This window comes from Pleurodeles waltl, unplaced genomic scaffold, assembly GCF_031143425.1.
Source record: "Pleurodeles waltl isolate 20211129_DDA unplaced genomic scaffold, aPleWal1.hap1.20221129 scaffold_39, whole genome shotgun sequence".
Lineage (NCBI taxonomy): Eukaryota > Metazoa > Chordata > Amphibia > Caudata > Salamandridae > Pleurodeles > Pleurodeles waltl.
The window spans coordinates 8,958,094-8,976,705 of NW_027150097.1; the positions used below are offsets into that span (position 1 = coordinate 8,958,094).

Sequence of the window (18,612 nt, forward strand, 5' to 3'; positions counted from 1 at the left end):
TGGAGACAAGGCCTGTCCCAAGAAAGATACCACTTCTAACTCCCATCCAGCTAAAACTGGAATGGCCAGTCTCCAAGTGGGATCAACAGTGTGCCCAGAGCAAATCAGGTGCCACACTGAAGCTACATTAGTCTCTGAGGGTGGGGTGGATTTAGCCACACTGGCTGCCTGGCCCCCTAACATGCAAAAATACAGGCAGCAGCTCTTAATTAATGGGACAAGTGTAGAGGGCCTGAGGGATACAGGTGCCAGTGTCACTATGGTGACAGAGAAACTGGTTTCCCCTGGCCAATACCTGACTGGACAAACCTATCCAGTCACCAATGCTGACAATCAAACTAAAGTGCATCCCATGGCAATGGTAACTTTAGAGTGGGGAGGGGTCAATGGCCTGAAACAGGTGGTGGTCTCCTCGAATATCCCAGTAGACTGTTTGCTTGGAAATGACCTGGAGTCCTCAGCATGGGCTGAGGTAGAACTGAAATCCCATGCAGCCATGCTGGGTATCCCTGAACTGGTGTGTGTCAAGACTAGGGCACAGTGCAAGGCACAGGGTGAAAAAGTAGAGCTGGAGTCTGGAAGAATGGCCCAGCCTACCAAGAGAAAAGGAAAGTCAGCTGGGAAACCAGCTGCAACACAACACCAAAAAGAGAACCTCTCTTCTCAGGAAGAAGTTCTGCCCTCTGAGGGAACTGAGTCTATGGAGCTGGAACCTAATCAGGTTGAGCTCTTGGGCCCAGGGGGACCCTCAAGGGAAGAGTTGTGTAAGGGACAAGAAACCTGTCCTTCTCTTGAAGGCCTTAGGCAGCAAGCTGCTGAAGAGTCCAAAGGCAAGAAAAATGGGACACATAGGGTCTATTGGGAAGATGGACTCCTGTACACTGAGGCCAGAGATCCCAAATCTGGTGCCACTAGAAGAGTGGTAGTGCCTCAGAGTTTCAGAGAGTTTATTCTGATCTTAGCCCATGATATTCCCCTTGCTGGGCATTTGGGACAAACCAAGACGTGGGAGAGGTTAGTCAACCACTTCTACTGGCCCAATATGTCCCAGAAGGTTAAGGAGTTTTGCCTCTCCTGCCCCACCTGTCAAGCCAGTGGTAAGACAGGTGGACACCCAAAGGCCCCCCTCATTCCACTTCCAGTGGTGGGGGTCCCCTTTGAAAGAGTGGGTGTGGACATAGTTGGTCCACTAGAACCTCCCACAGCCTCAGGAAACATGTACATCCTAGTAGTAGTGGATCATGCTACTATGTATCCTGAAGCTATTCCCCTTAGGTCGACTACTGCCCCTGCAGTAGCCAAGGCCCTCATTGGTATCTTTACCAGAGTGGGTTTCCCTAAGGAGGTGGTTTCTGACAGAGGTACCAACTTCATGTCAGCTTACCTAAAACACATGTGGAATGAGTGTGGAGTGACTTATAAATTCACTACACCATATCATCCACAAACTTATGGCCTTGTTGAGAGATTCAACAAAACATTAAAGGGCATGATCATGGGGCTCCCAGAAAAACTCAAAAGGAGATGGGATGTCCTCCTGCCATGTCTGCTTTTCGCCTACAGGGAGGTGCCTCAGAAGGGAGTAGGGTTCTCACCCTTTGAACTTCTGTTTGGTCACCCTGTAAGGGGACCACTTGCTCTTGTTAAAGAAGGCTGGGAGGGACCTCTTCATGAGCCTAAACAAGACATAGTGGACTATGTACTTGGCCTTCGCTCAAGGATGGCAGAGTACATGGAAAAGGCAAGTAAAAACCTTGAGGCCAGCCAACAACTCCAGAAGTTGTGGTATGACCAAAAGGCTGCACTGGTTGAATTCCAACCAGGGCAGAAAGTCTGGGTTCTGGAGCCTGTGGCTCCCAGGGCACTTCAGGACAAATGGAGTGGCCCTTACCCAGTACTGGAGAGGAAGAGTCAGGTCACCTACCTGGTGGACCTGGGCACAAGCAGGAGCCCCAAGAGGGTGATCCATGTGAACCGCCTTAAGCTCTTCCATGACAGGGCTGATGTAAATCTGTTGATGGTAACAGATGAGGACCAGGAAGCTGAGAGTGAACCTCTCCCTGATCTCCTCTCATCAGACCCTAAAGATGGCTCAGTGGATGGAGTGATCTACTCAGACACCCTCTCTAGCCAACAGCAAGCTGACTGTAGGAAAGTCCTGCAACAGTTTGCTGAACTCTTTTCCCTAACCCCTGGTCAGACACACCTGTGTACCCATGATGTGGACACAGGAGACAGCATGCCTGTCAAAAACAAAATATTTAGACAGTCTGATCAAGTTAAGGAGAGCATCAAGGTGGAAGTCCACAAGATGCTGGAATTGGGAGTAATAGAGCACTCTGACAGCCCCTGGGCTAGCCCAGTGGTCTTAGTCCCCAAACCTCACACCAAAGATGGAAAGAGAGAGATGAGGTTTTGTGTGGACTACAGAGGTCTCAACTCTGTCACCAAGACAGATGCCCATCCCATTCCTAGAGCTGATGAGCTCATAGACAAATTAGGGGCTGCCAAATTCTTAAGTACCTTTGACTTAACAGCAGGGTACTGGCAAATCAAAATGGCCCCTGGAGCAAAAGAAAAGACAGCATTCTCCACACCTGATGGGCATTATCAGTTCACTGTTATGCCCTTTGGTTTAAAGAATGCCCCTGCCACCTTCCAAAGGTTGGTGAATCAAGTACTTGCTGGGCTGGAATCCTTTAGTGCAGCTTATCTTGATGATATTGCTGTCTTCAGCTCCACCTGGCAGGATCACCTGGTCCACCTGAAGAAGGTTTTGAAGGCTCTGCAATCTGCAGGCCTCTCTATCAAGGCATCCAAATGCCAGATAGGGCAGGGAACTGTGGTTTACTTGGGACACCTTGTAGGTGGAGGCCAAGTTCAGCCACTTCAACCCAAGATCCAGACTATTCTGGACTGGGAAGCTCCAAAAACCCAGACTCAAGTCAGGGCATTCCTTGGCTTCACTGGGTACTATAGGAGGTTTGTGAAGGGATATGGATCAATAGTGACAGCCCTCACAGAATTGACCTCCAAGAAAATGCCCAAGAAAGTAAACTGGACCATAGAGTGCCAACAGGCCTTTGACACCCTGAAACAAGCTATGTGCACAGCACCAGTTCTAAAAGCTCCACATTACTCCAAGCAATTCATTGTGCAAACAGATGCCTCTGAACATGGGATAGGGGCAGTTTTGTCCCAAACAAATGATGATGGCCTTGACCAGCCTGTTGCTTTCATTAGCAGGAGGTTACTCCCCAGGGAGCAGCGTTGGAGTGCCATTGAGAGGGAGGCCTCTGCTGTGGTTTGGTCCCTGAAGAAGCTGAGACCATACCTATTTGGTACTCACTTCCTAGTTCAGACTGACCACAGACCTCTCAGATGGCTGATGCAAATGAAAGGAGAAAATCCAAAACTGTTGAGGTGGTCCATCTCCCTACAGGGAATGGACTTTGTAGTGGAACACAGACCTGGGACTGCCCATGCCAATGCAGATGGCCTTTCCAGGTTCTTCCACTTAGAAAATGAAGACTCTCTTGGGAAAGGTTAGTCTCATCCTCTTTCGTTTGGGGGGGGGGTTGTGTAAGGAAATGCCTCCTTGGCATGGTTACCCCCTGACTTTTTGCCTATGCTGATGCTATGTTTTGAATTGAAAGTGTGCTGAGACCTGCTAACCAGGCCCCAGCACCAGTGTTCTTTCCCTAACCTGTACTTTTGATTCCACCATTGGCACACCCTGGCATCCAGATAAGTCCCTTGTAACTGGTACCTCTGGTACCAAGGGCCCTGATGCCAGGGAAGGTCTCTAAGGGCTGCAGCATGTATTATGCCACCCTGGAGACCCCTCACTCAGCACAGACACACTGCTTACAAGCTTGTGTGTGCTAGTGAGAACAAAATGAGTAAGTCGACATGGCACTCCCCTCAGGGTGCCATGCCAGCCTCTCACTGCCTATGCAGTATAGGTAAGACACCCCTCTAGCAGGCCTTACAGCCCTAAGGCAGGGTGCACTATACCATAGGTGAGGGTACCAGTGCATGAGCACTATACCCCTACAGTGTCTAAGCAAAACCTTAGACATTGTAAGTGGAGGGTAGCCATAAGAGTATATGGTCTGGGAGTCTGTTTTACACGAACTCCACAGCACCATAATGGCTACACTGAAAACTGGGAAGTTTGGTATCAAACTTCTCAGCACAAAAAATGCACACTGATGCCAGTGTACATTTTATTGTAAAATACACCCCAGAGGGCACCTTAGAGGTGCCCCCTGAAACTTAACCGACTATCTGTGTAGGCTGACTGGTTCCAGCAGCCTGCCACACTAGAGACATGTTGCTGGCTCCATGGGGAGAGTGCCTTTGTCACTCTGAGGCCAGTAACAAAGCCTGCATTGGGTGGAGATGCTAACACCTCCCCCAGGCAGGAGCTGTAACACCTGGCGGTGAGCCTCAAAGGCTCACCCCTTTGTCACAGCCCAGCAGGACACTCCAGCTAGTGGAGTTGCCCGCCCCCTCCGGCCACGGCCCCCACTTTTGGCGGCAAGGCTGGAGGAAACAAAGAAAACAACAAGGAGGAGTCACTGGCCAGTCAGGACAGCCCCTAAGGTGTCCTGAGCTGAAGTGACTCTAACTTTTAGAAATCCTCCATCTTGCAGATGGAGGATTCCCCCAATAGGATTAGGGATGTGACCCCTCCCCTTGGGAGGGGGCACAAAGAGGGTGTACCCACCCTCAGGGCTAGTAGCCATTGGCTACTAACCCCCCAGACCTAAACACACCCTTAAATTGAGTATTTAAGGGCTTTCCCTGAACCTAGAAATCAGATTCCTGCAACTACAAGAAGAAGGACTGCAAAGCTGAAAACCCCTGCAGAGGAAGACCAGAAGACACCAACTGCCTTGGCCCCAGACTCACCGGCCTGTCTCCTGCCTTCCAAAGAACCCTGCTCCAGCAACGCTTTCCAAGGGACCAGCGACCTCTGAATCCTCTGAGGACTACCCCGCTTCGAAGAAGACAAGAAACTCCCGAGGACAGCGGCACTGCTCCAAAAGAACTGCAACTTTGTTACAAGGAGCAGATTTAAAGACCCCTGCAACTCCCCGCAAGAAGCGTGAGACTTGCAACACTGCACCCGGCGACCCCGACTCGACTGGTGGAGAACAAACAGCTCAGGGAGGACCCTCCGGCGACTCTACGACTGTGAGTAACCAAAGTTGTCCCCCCTGAGCCCCCACAGCGACGCCTGCAGAGGGAATCCCCAGGCTCCACCTGACCGCGACTGTCTTAACTCCATTTCCCGACGGCTGGAAAAGACCCTGCACCCGCAGCCCCCAGCGCCTAAAGGAACGGAACTTCTGTGCAGGAGTGACCCCCAGGAGGCACTCTCCCTTGCCCAGGTGGTGGCTACCCCGAGGAGCCCCCCCCTTGCCTGCCTGCATCGTTGAAGAGACCTCTTGGTCTCCCATTGAAAACTGAAGGAAACCCGACGCTTGTTCCCACACTGCACCCGGCCGCCCCCGCGCTGCTGAGGGTGTACTTTCTGTGCTAACTTGTGTCCCCCCCGGTGCCCTACAAAACCCCCCTGGTCTGCTCTCCGAAGACGCGGGTACTTACCTGCAGGCAGACCGGAACCGGGGCACCCCCTTCTCTCAATTGAAGCCTATGTGTTTTGGGCACCTCTTTGACCTTTGCACCTGACCGGCCCTGAGCTGCTGGTGTGATAACTTTGGGGTTGCTCTGAACCCCCAACGGTGGGCTACCTTGGACCAAAAACTGAAACCTGTAAGTGTCTTACTTACCTGTTAAAACTAACAATATCTTACCTCCCCCAGGAACTGTGAAAATTGCACTGTGTCCACTTTTAAAACAGCTTATTGTGTTTTATGTAAAAAGTATACATGCTAAAGTAATGATTCAAAGTTCCTAGAGTACTTACCTGCAATACCTTTCAAATGAGCTATTACATGTAAAATTTGAACCTGTGGTTCTTAAAATAAACTAAGAAAATATATTTTTCTATAACAAAACCTATTGGCTGGATTTGTCTCTGAGTGTGTGTACCTCATTTATTGTCTATGTGTATGTACAACAAATGCTTAACACTACTCCTTGGATAAGCCTACTGCTCGACCACACTACCACAAAATAGAGCATTAGTATTATCTCTTTTTACCACTATTTTACCTCTAAGGGGAACCCTTGGACTCTGTGCATGCTATTCCTTACTTTGAAATAGCACATACAGAGCCAACTTCCTACAATCGTGCACACACGGTGCCTGTTTCGCAGATAAGTTTTAATAAATACACAGAGAATAATATAGAGTCATTGGCCACGAGGAACACCTTCCCTGACCTTTTATTCTCTCCGGTTCCATGTCACCGCGCCTACCATCCAACTCCAAAACTCGGGGGAGACTAACACTCCCTACCTCCCTTGGTGTGCATAATAGGCGTGTCCATGACGAACACAACATTTCTCCTTAACCAATACAAAACAAACATAGCTGCTCAAAAAAAAATACTATACTAATCCAGTATACAAGAATAGTACACAACAAGAAATGCCACATTCAGTCAATCCACCCCGAATCCTTGCAGCCGCGTTGAGCATGGCGGTCGAGGACTCAAACTGTACCGTTCAAGTCCTTGTCTCAGAGGCACTGAGTTGATTGGTATGGAGCCAGGTACCTCCTGATCTGAATCTTGAACTGGCTCCAAATTCTGCATGTCCACACCCCTTGTAGTGGATGATTGAGAATTAGTAGCAGTCACCACCGGCCATTTGCACTGGCTCAAAATTCTGCATGTCCACACCCCATGTAGTCGATGATTGAGAATTAGTAGCAGTCACCACCGGATTCACTGTCAGGATGATCCATCCTCTCTCCTTCATCAGCTTCAGATCCCACTGTTTCCCTGAGCAGGAAGGTCTGGAATTGAAAATACAGAGGACATTAAACAACATTCACTCAGTACATGGCACTCATTTTGGTTTATACGCTCAAAATTGAGCCATGAGTAAGGTGTGACGAGTGTCAGGATGGCCGAGTGGTCTAAGGTGCTGCGTTCAGATCGCAGTCTCCCTTGGAGGCGTGGGTTCAAGTCCCACTTCTGACAAGTGTACTTTGCGAGGTGGATACATTTTTGGACTTTTTTCTCCCAAGCACCTGTATCAAAAACAATGTCAACAGTTTCTGTAAATTATCGATAAGATCTATTTTCCGTTGCTTGCACTAATTGCCTGAAGTTGGCTAAATCGCAGTAAATCGGTAAAGCAGGAAATCACAGCATCTTCAACAAATCGTGATAGAGGGGCCGAGATAAAGATTTCGACCCTACATATCAAAAGCGCAGCTGTCAATAGTTCAGCAGGTTCACAGTGCAGAAGGTTCAGTGGCACCAGGGTCCCCTGCGTCCCAATCACAGCTGGTTTTTAACTTCTGTATTCAGGGGATGGGAGGGGTGGGGGTGTTGCGTCGTGCACACACAGTGCCTGTTTTGCAGAGAAGTTTTAATAAATACACAAAGAATAATATGGAGTCTTTGGCCATGAGGGACACCTTCCCCTACCTTTTATTCTCTCAGATTCCACATCACCGCACCTACCATCCAACTCCAAAACTCGGGGGAGACTAACACTCCCTACTTCCCTTGGTGTGCATCATGGGCGTGCCCATGACGAACACAACTTTTCTCCTTAACCAATACAAAACAAACATAGCTGCTCAAAAAAAAGATACTATACTAATCCAGTATACAAGAATAGTACACAACAATAAATACCACATTCAGTCAATCCACCCCGAATCCTTGCAGCCGCGTTGAGCATGGCGGTCGAGGACTCAAACTGTACCGTTCAAGTCCTTGTCTCAGAGGCACTGAGTTGATTGGTATGGAGCCAGGCACCTCCTGATCTGAATCTTGAACTGGCTCCAAATTCTGCATGTCCACACCCCCTGTAGTAGATGATTGAGAATTAGTAGCAGTCACCACCTGCCATATGCACTGGCTCAAAATTCTGCAAGTCCACACCCCATGTAGTAGATGATTGAGAATTAGTAGCAGTCACCACAGGGTCCACTGTCAGGATGATCCATCCTCTCTCCTTCATCAGCTTCAGATCCCACTGTTTCCCTGAGCAGGAAGGTCTGGAATTGAAAATACAGAGGACATTAAATAACATTCACTCAGTACATGGCACTCATTTTGGTTTATAAGCTGGAAATTGAGCCATCAGTCTGGTGTCAAGAGTGTCAGGATGGCCGGGTGGTCTAAGGTGCTGCATTCAGGTTGCAGTCTCCCTTGGAGACGTGGGTTCAACCCCCACTTCTGTCAAGTGTCTTTTGCGAGGTGGATACATTTTTGGACTTTTTTTTTCCAAGCACCCTTATCAAAAACAATGTCAACAGTTTCTGTAAATTATCGATAAGATCTATTGTCCGTTGCTTGCACTAATTGCCTGAAGTTGGCTAAATCACAGTAAATTGGTAAAGCAGGAAATCACAGCATCTTCAACAAATCGTGATAGAGGGGCCGAGATAAAGGTTTCGACCCTACATATCAAAAGCACAGCTGTCAATAATTCAGCAGGTTCACAGTGCAGAAGGTTCAGTGGCACCAGGGTCCCCTGCGTCCAAATCACAGCTGGTTTTTAACTTCTGTATTCAGGGCATGGGAGGGGTGTGTTGCATCGTGCACACACAGTGCCTGTTTCGCAGATAGGTTTTAATAAATACACAGAGAATAATATAGAGTCATTGGCCATGAGGAACACCTTCCCTGACCTTTTATTCTCTCCGGTTCCACGTCACCGCGCCTACCATCCAACTCCAAAACTCAGGGGAGACTAACACTCCCTACCTCCCTTGGTGTGCATCATAGGGGTGCCCATGACGAACACAACATTTCTCCTTAACCAATACAAAACAAACATAGCTGCTCAAAAAAAAGATACTATACTAAACCAGTATACAAGAATAGTACACAACAAGAAATGCCACATTCAGTCAATCCACCCCAAATCCTTGCAGCCGCGTTGAGCATGGCAGTCGAGGACTCAAACTGTACCGTTGAAGTCCTTGTCTCAGAGGCACTGAGTTGATTGGTATGGAGCCAGGCACCTCCTGATCTGAATCTTGAACTGGCTCCAAATTCTGCATGTCCACACCCCCTGTAGTAGATGATTGAGAATTAGTAGCAGTCACCACCGGCCATGTGCACTGGCTCAAAATTCAGCATGTCCACACCCCATGTAGTAGATGATTGAGAATTAGTAGCAGTCACCACCGGATCCACTGTCAGGATGATCCATCCTCTCTCCTTCATCAGCTTCAGATCCCACTGTTTCCCTGAGCAGTAAGGTCTGGAATTGAAAATACAGAGGACATTAAACAACATTCACTCAGTACATGGCACTCATTTTGGTTTATAAGCTGGAAATTGAGCCATCATTGCAGTGCCAAGAGTGTCAGGATGGCCGAGTGGTGTAAGGCGCTGTGTTCAGTTCACAGTCTCCTTTGGAGGCGTGGGTTCGAATCCCACTTCTGACAAGTGTCTTTTGCGAGGTGGATACATTTTTGGACTTTTTTTTTCCAAGCACCCTTATCAAAAACAATGTCAACAGTTTCTGTAAATTATCGATAAGATCTATTGTCCGTTGCTTGCACTAATTTCCTGAAGTTGGCTAAATCGCAGTAAATCGGTAAAGCGGGAAATCACAGCATCTTCAACAAATCGTGATAGAGGGGCAGAGATAAAGGTTTTGACCCTACATATCAAGAGCGCAGCTGTCAATAGTTCAGCAGGTTCACAGTGCAGAAGGTTCAGTGGCACCAGGGTCCCCTGAGTCCCAATCACAGCTGGTTTTTAACTTCTGTATTCAGGGCATGGGAGGGGTGTGTTGCATCGTGCACACATGGTGCCTGTTTCGCAGATAAGTTTTAATAAATACACAGAGAATAATATAGAGTCATTGGCCATGAGGAACACCTTCCCTGACCTTTTATTCTCTCAGGTTCCACGTCACCGTGTCTACCATCCAACTCCAAAACTCGGGGGAGGCTAACACTCCCTACCAACCTTGGTGTGCATCATAGGCGTGCCCATGACGAACACAACATTTCTCCTTAACCAATACAAAACAAACATAGCTGCTAAAAAAAAAAGATACTATACTAATCCAGTATACAAGAATAGTACACAACAAGAAATGCCACATTCAGTCAATCCACCCCGAATCCTTGCAGCCGCGTTGAGCATGGCGGTCGAGGACTCAAACTGTACCGTTCAAGTCCTTGTCTCAGAGGCACTGAGTTGATTGGTATGGAGCCAGGCACCTCCTGATCTTAATCTTGAACTGGCTCCAAATTCTGCATGTCCACACCCCTTGTAGTAGATGATTGAGAATTAGTAGCAGTCACCACCGGCCATGTGCACTGGCTCAAACTTCTGCATGTCCACACCCCATGTAGTCGATGATTGAGAATTAGTAGCAGTCACCACCGGATTCACTATCAGGATGATCCATCCTCTCTCCTTCATCAGCTTCAGATCCCACTGTTTCCCTGAGCAGGAAGGTTTGAAATTGAAAATACAGAGGACATTAAACAACATTCACTCAGTACATGGCACTCATTTTGGTTTATACGCTCGAAATTGAGCCATGAGCAAGGTGTGAAGCGTGTCAGGATGGCCGAGTGGTCTAAGGCGCTGCGGTCAGATCGCAGTCTCCCTTGGAGGCGTGGGTTCAAATCACACTTCTGACAAGTGTATTTTGCGAGGTGGATACATTTTTGGACGTTTTTTTCCCAAGCACCGTATCAAAAACAATGTCAACAGTTTCTGTAAATTATCGATAAGATCTATTTTCCGTTGCTTGCACTAATTGCCTGAAGTTGGCTAAATCGCAGTAAATCGGTAAAGCAGGAAATCACAGCATCTTCAACAAATCGTGATAGAGGGGCCGAGATAAAGGTTTCGACCCTACATATCAAAAGCGCAGCTGTCAATACTTCATCAGGTTCACAGTGCAGAAGGTTCAGTGGCACCAGGGTCCCCTGCGTCCCAATCACAGCTGGTTTTTAACTTCTGTATTCAGGGGATGGGAGGGGTGGGGGTGTTGCGTCGTGTGCACACACAGTGCCTGTTTTGCAGAGAAGTTTTATTAAATACACAAAGAATAATATGGAGTCTTTGGCCACGAGGGACACCTTCCCCTACCTTTTTTTCTCTCAGATTCCACATCACCGCACCTACCATCCAACTCCAAAACTCGGTGGAGACTAACACTCCCTACTTCCCTTGGTGTGCATCATGGGCGTGCCCATGACGAACACAACATTTCTCCTTAACCAATACAAAACAAACATAGCTGCTCAAAAAAAAGATATTATACTAAACCAGTATACAAGAATAGTACACAACAAGAAATGCCACTTTCAGTCAATCCACCCCAAATCCTTGCAGCCGCGTTGAGCATGGCAGTCGAGGACTCAAACTGTACCGTTCAAGTCCTTGTCTCAGAGGCACTGAGTTGATTGGTATGGAGCCAGGCACCTCCTGATCTGAATCTTGAACTGGCTCCAAATTCTGCATGTCCACACCCCCTGTAGTAGATGATTGAGAATTAGTAGCAGTCACCACCGGCCATGTGCACTGGCTCAAAATTCAGCATGTCCACACCCCATGTAGTAGATGATTGAGAATTAGTAGCAGTCACCACCGGATCCACTGTCAGGATGATCCATCCTCTCTCCTTCATCAGCTTCAGATCCCACTGTTTCCCTGAGCAGTAAGGTATTGAATTGAAAATACAGAGGACATTAAACAACATTCACTCAGTACATGGCACTCATTTTGGTTTATAAGCTGGAAATTGAACCATCACTGCAGTGTCAAGAGTGTCAGGATGGCCGAGTGGTCTAAGGTGCTGCGCTGAGATCGCAGTCTCCTTTGGAGGTGTGGGTTCGAATCCCACTTCTGACAAGTGTCTTTTGCGAGGTGGATACATTTTTGGACTTTTTTTTTCCAAGCACCCGTATCAAAAACAATGTCAACAGTTTCTGTAAATTATCGATAAGATCTATTGTCCGTTGCTTGCACTAATTTCCTGAAGTTGGCTAAATCACAGTAAATCGGTAAAGCGGGAAATCACAGCATCTTCAACAAATCGTGATAGAGGGGCAGAGATAAAGGTTTCGACCCTACATATCAAGAGCGCAGCTGTCAATTGTTCATCAGGTTCACAGTGCAGAAGGTTCAGTGGCACCAGGGTCCCCTGCGTCCCAATCACAGCTGGTTTTTAACTTCTGTATTCAGGGCATGGGAGGGGTGTGTTGCGTCGTGCACACACAGTGCCTGTTTTGCAGATAAGTTTTAATAAATACACAAAGAATAATATGGAGTCTTTGGCCACGAGGAACACCTTCCCCTACCTTTTATTCTCTCCGGTTCCACATCACCGCGCCTACCATCCAACTCCAAAACTCGGGGGAGGCTAACACTCCCTACCTCCCTTGGTGTGCATCATAGGCGTGCCCATGACGAACACAACATTTCTCCTTAACCAATACAAAACAAACATAGCTGCTACAAAAAAAGATACATACTAATCCAGTATACAAGAATGGTACACAAAAAGAAATGCCACATTCAGTCAATCCACCCCGAATCCTTGCAGCCGCGTTGAGCATGGCGGTCGAGGACTCAAACTGTACCGTTCAAGTCCTTGTCTCAGAGGCACTGAGTTGATTAGTATGGAGCCAGGCACCTCCTGATCTGAATCTTGAACTGGCTCCAAATTCTGCATGTCCACACCCCTTGTAGTAGATGATTGAGAATTAGTAGCAGTCACCACCGGCCATGTGCACTGGCTCAAACTTCTGCATGTCCACACCCCATGTAGTCGATGATTGAGAATTAGTAGCAGTCACCATCGGATGCACTGTCAGGATGATCCATCCTCTCTCCTTCATCAGCTTCAGATCCCACTGTTTCCCTGAGCAGGAAGGTCTGGAATTGAAAATATAGAGGACATTAAACAACATTCACTCAGTACATGGCACTCATTTTGGTTTATACGCTCGAAATTGAGCCATGAGCGAGTTGTGAAGAGTGTCAGGATGGCCAAGTGGTCTAAGGCGCTGCGTTCAGGTCGCAGTCTCCCTTGGAGGCGTGGGTTCAAATCCCACTTCTGACAAGTGTATTTTGCGAGGTGGATACATTTTTGGAGTTTTTTTTCCCAAGCACCGTATCAAAAACAATGTCAACAGTTTCTGTAAATTATCGATAAGTTCTATTTTCCGTTGCTTGCACTAATTGCCTGAAGTTGGCTAAATCGCAGTAAATCGGTAAAGCAGGAAATCACAGCATCTTCAACAAATCGTGATAGAGGGGCCGAGATAAAGGTTTCGACCCTACATATCAAAAGCGCAGCTGTCAATAGTTCAGCAGGTTCACAGTGCAGAAGGTTCAGTGGCACCAGGGTCCCCTGCGTCCCAATCACAGCTGGATTTAACTTCTGTATTCAGGGGATGGGAGGGGTGGGGGTGTTGCGTCGTGCACCCACAGTGCCTGTTTTGCAGAGAAGTTTTAATAAATACACAAAGAATAATATGGAGTCTTTGGCCACGAGGAACACCTGCCCCTACCTTTTATTCTCTCCGATTCCACATCACCGCACCTACCATACAACTCCAAAACTCGGGGGAGACTAACACTCCCTACCTCCCTTGGTGTGCATCATAGGCGTGCCCATGACGAACACAACATTTCTCCTTAACCAATACAAAACAAACATAGCTGCTCAAAAAAAAGATACTATACTAAACCAGTATACAAGAATAGTACACAACAAGAAATGCCACATTCAGTCAATCCACCCCGAATCCTTGCAGCCGCGTTGAGCATGGCGGTCGAGGACTCAAACTGTACCGTTCAAGTCCTTGTCTCAGAGGCACTGAGTTGATTGGTATGGAGCCAGGCACCTCCTGATCTGAATCTTGAACTGGCTCCAAATTCTGCATGTCCACGCCCCCTGTAGTAGATGATTGAGAATTAGTAGCAGTCACCACCGGCCATGTGCACTGGCTCAAACTTCTGCATGTCCACACCCCATGTAGTCGATGATTGAGAATTAGTAGCAGTCACCATCGGATTCACTGTAAGGATGATTCATCCTCTCTCCTTCATCAGCTTCAGATCCCACTGTTTCCCTGAGCAGGAAGGTCTGGAATTGAAAATATAGAGGACATTAACCAACATTCACTCAGTACATGGCACTCATTTTGGTTTATAAGCTCGAAATTGAGCCATGCGCGAGTTGTGAAGAGTGTCAGGATGGCCGAGTGGTCTAAGGTGCTGAGTTCAGGTCGCAGTCTCCCTTGGAGGCGTGGGTTCAAATCCCACTTCTGACAAGTGTATTTTGCGAGGTGGATACATTTTTGGAGTTTTTTTTCCCAAGCACCGTATCAAAAACAATGTCAACAGTTTCTGTAAATTATCGATAAGATCTATTTTCCGTTGCTTGCACTAATTGCCTGAAGTTGGCTAAATCGCAGTAAATCGGTAAAGCAGGAAATCACAGCATCTTCAACAAATCGTGATAGAGGGGCCGAGATAAAGGTTTCGACCCTACATATCAAAAGCGCAGCTGTCAATAGTTCAGCAGGTTCACAGTGCAGAAGGTTCAGTGGCACCAGGGTCCCCTGCGTCCCAATCACAGCTGGATTTAACTTCTGTATTCAGGGGATGGGAGGGGTGGGGGTGTTGCGTCCTGCACCCACAGTGCCTGTTTTGCAGAGAAGTTTTAATAAATACACAAAGAATAATATGGAGTCTTTGGCCACGAGGAACACCTTCCCCTACCTTTTATTCTCTCCGATTCCACATCACCGCACCTACCATCCAAATCCAAAACTCGGGGGAGACTAACACTCTCTACCTCCCTTGGTGTGCATCATAGGCGTGCCCATGACGAACACAACATTTCTCCTTAACCAATACAAAACAAACATAGCTGCTCAAAAAAAAGATACTATACTAAACCAGTATACAAGAATAGTACACAACAAGAAATGCCACATTCAGTCAATCCACCCCGAATCCTTGAAGCCACGTTGAGCATGGCGGTCGAGGACTCAAACTGTACCGTTCAAGTCCTTGTCTCAGAGGCACTGAGTTGATTGGTATGGAGCCAGGCACCTCCTGATCTGAATCTTGAACTGGCTCCAAATTCTGGATGTCCACACCCCCTGTAGTAGATGATTGAGAATTAGTAGCAGTCACCACCGGCCATGTGCACTGGCTCAAACTTCTGCATGTCCACATCCCATGTAGTCGATGATTGAGAATTAGTAGCAGTCACCATCGGATTCACTGTAAGGATGATCCATCCTCTCTCCTTCATCAGCTTCAGATCCCACTGTTTCCCTGAGCAGGAAGGTCTGGAATTGAAAATATAGAGGACATTAAACAACATTCACTCAGTACATGGCACTCATTTTGGTTTATAAGCTCGAAATTGAGCCATGAGCGAGGTGTGAAGAGTGTCAGGATGGCCGAGTGGTCTAAGGCGCTGCGTTCAGGTCGCAGTCTCCCTTGGAGGCGTGGGTTCAAATCACACTTCTGACAAGTGTATTTTGCGAGGTGGATACATTTTTGGATTTTTTTTTCCCAAGCACCGTATCAAAAACAATGTCAACAGTTTCTGTAAATTATCGATAATATCTATTTTCCGTTGCTTGCACTAATTGCCTGAAGTTGGCTAAATCGCAGTAAATCGGTAAAGCAGGAAATCACAGCATCTTCAACAAATCGTGATAGAGGGGTCGAGATAAAGGTTTCGACCCTACATATCAAAAGCACAGCTGTCAATAGTTCAGCAGGTTCACAGTGCAGAAGGTTCAGTGGCACTAGTGTCCCCTGCGTCCCAATCACAGCTGGTTTTTAACTTCTGTATTCAGGGCATGGGAGGGGTGTGTTGCATCGTGCACACACAGTGCCTGTTTCGCAGATAAGTTTTAATAAATACACAGAGAATAATATAGAGTCATTGGCCACGAGGAACACCTTCCCTGACCTTTTATTCTCTCAGGTTCCACGTCACCGCGCCTACCATCCAACTCCAAAACTCGGGGGAGAATAACACTTCCTACCTCCCTTGGTGTGCATCATAGGCGTGCCCATGACGAACACAACATTTCTCCTTAACCAATACAAAACTAACATAGCTGCTCAAAAAAAAGATACTATACTAAACCAGTATACAAGAATAGTACACAACAAGAAATGCCACATTCAGTCAATCCACCCCGAATCCTTGCAGCCGCGTTGAGCATGGCGGTCGAGGACTCAAACTGTACCGTTCAAGTCCTTGTCTCAGAGGCACTGAGTTGATTGGTATGGAGCCAGGCATCTCCTGATCTGAATCTTGAACTGGCTCCAAATTCTGCATGTCCACACCCCTTGTAGTAGATGATTGAGAATTAGTAGCAGTCACCACCGGCCATGTGCACTGGCTCAAACTTCTGCATGTCCACACCCCATGTAGTCGATGATTGAGAATTAGTAGCAGTCACCACCGGATTCACTGTCAGGATGATCCATCCTCTCTCCTTCATCAGCTTCAGATCCCACTGTTTCCCTGAGCAGGAAGGTCTGGAATTGAAAATACAGAGGACATTAAATAACATTCACTCAGTACATGGCACTCATTTTGGTTTATAAGCTGGAAATTGAGCCATCCGTCTAGTGTCAAGAGTGTCACGATGGCCAGGGGGTCTAAGGTGCTGGGTTCAGATCGCAGTCTCCCTTGGAGATGTGGGTTCAAACCCCACTCCAGACAAGTGTCTTTTGCGAGGTGGATACATTTTTGGACTTTTTTTTTCCAAGCACCCTTATCAAAAACAATGTCAACAGTTTCTGTAAATTATCGATAAGATCTATTGTCCGTTGCTTGCACTAATTGCCTGAAGTTGGCTAAATCGCAGTAAATCGGTAAAGCAGGAAATCACAGCATCTTCAACAAATCGTGATAGAGGGGCCGAGATAAAGGTTTCGACCCTACATATCAAAAGCGCAGCTGTCAATAGTTCAGCAGGTTCACAGTGCAGAAGGTTCAGTGGCACCAGGGTCCCCTGCGTCACAATCACAGCTGGTTTTTAACTTCTGTATTAAGGGGATGGGAGGGGTGGGGGTGTTGCGTCGTGCACACACAGTGCCTGTTTTGCAGAGAAGTTTTAATAAATACACAAAGAATAATATGGAGTCTTTGGCCACGAGGAACACCTTCCCCTACCTTTTATTCTCTCCGATTCCACATCACCGCACCTACTATCCAACTCCAAAACTCGGGGGAGACTAACACTCCCTACCTCCCTTGGCGTGCATCATGGGCGTGCCCATGACAAACACAACATTTCTCCTTAACCAATACAAAACAAACATAGCTGCTCAAAAAAAAAGATACTATACTAATCCAGTATACAAGAATAGTACACAACAATAAATACCACATTCAGTCAATCCACCCCGAATCCTTGCAGCCGCGTTGAGCATGGCGGTCGAGGGCTCAAACTGTACCGTTCAAGTCCTTGTCTCAGAGGCACTGAGTTGATTGGTATGGAGCCAGGCACCTCCTGATCTGAATCTTGAACTGGCTCCAAATTCTGCATGTCCACACCCCCTGTACTAGATGATTGAGAATTAGTAGCAGTCACCACCGGCCATATACACTGGCTCAAAATTCTGCAAGTCCACACCCCATGTAGTAGATGATTGAGAATTAGTAGCAGTCACCACAGGGTCCACTGTCAGGATGATCAATCCTCTCTCCTTCATCAGCTTCAGATCCCACTGTTTCCCTGAGCAGGAAGGTCTGGAATTGAAAATACAGAGGACATTAAATAACATTCACTCAGTACATGGCACTCATTTTGGTTTATAAGCTGGAAATTGAGCCATCAGTCTGGTGTCAAGAGTGTCAGGATGGCCGGGTGGTCTAAGGTGCTGCATTCAAGTCGCAGTCTCCCTTCGAGACGTGGGTTCAACCCCACTTCTGACAAGTGTCTTTTGCGAGGTGGCATACATTTTTGGACTTTTTTTTCCAAGCACCCTTATCAAAAACAATGTCAATAGTTTCTGTAAATTATCGATAAGATCTATTGTACGTTGCTTGCACTAATTTCCTGAAGTTGGCTAAATCGCAGTAAATCGGTAAAGCGGGAAATCACAGCATCTTCAACAAATCGTGATAGAGGGGCTGAGATAAAGGTTTCGACCCTACATATCAAAAGCACAGCTGTCAATAGTTCAGCAGGTTCAGTGGCACCAGGGTCCCCTGCATCCCAATCACAGCTGGTTTTTAACTTCTGTATTCAGGGCATGGGAGGGGTGTGTTGCATCGTGCACACACAGTGCCTGTTTCGCAGATAAGTTTTAATAAATACACAGAGAATAATATAGAGTCATTGGCCACGAGGAACACCTTCCCTGACCTTTTATTCTCTCCGGTTCCACGTCACCGCGCCTACCATCCAACTCCAAAACTCGGGGGAGATTAACACTCCCTACCTCCCTTGGTGTGCATCATGGGCGTGCCCATGACGAACAC

The 18,612-nt window shown here is 47.3% G+C and overlaps 5 non-coding genes across 5 annotated transcripts; all 5 read left to right on the forward strand.

Annotated features, from left to right (window-relative positions):
- Window positions 1-7,038: 7,038 nt before the first annotated feature.
- TRNAL-CAG (transfer RNA leucine (anticodon CAG)) lies at window positions 7,039-7,121 on the forward strand. Its single transcript has one exon. It is a non-coding gene; the product is annotated as a tRNA-Leu (tRNA).
- A 2,349-nt stretch (window positions 7,122-9,470) lies between these two features.
- TRNAL-CAG (transfer RNA leucine (anticodon CAG)) lies at window positions 9,471-9,553 on the forward strand. Its single transcript has one exon. It is a non-coding gene; the product is annotated as a tRNA-Leu (tRNA).
- A 2,351-nt stretch (window positions 9,554-11,904) lies between these two features.
- Window positions 11,905-11,987, forward strand: TRNAL-GAG (transfer RNA leucine (anticodon GAG)). The gene has a single exon. It is a non-coding gene; the product is annotated as a tRNA-Leu (tRNA).
- Window positions 11,988-13,117: 1,130 nt separating this feature from the next.
- TRNAL-CAG (transfer RNA leucine (anticodon CAG)) lies at window positions 13,118-13,200 on the forward strand. Its single transcript has one exon. It is a non-coding gene; the product is annotated as a tRNA-Leu (tRNA).
- A 2,349-nt stretch (window positions 13,201-15,549) lies between these two features.
- TRNAL-CAG (transfer RNA leucine (anticodon CAG)) lies at window positions 15,550-15,632 on the forward strand. The gene has a single exon. It is a non-coding gene; the product is annotated as a tRNA-Leu (tRNA).
- Window positions 15,633-18,612: the final 2,980 nt, after the last annotated feature.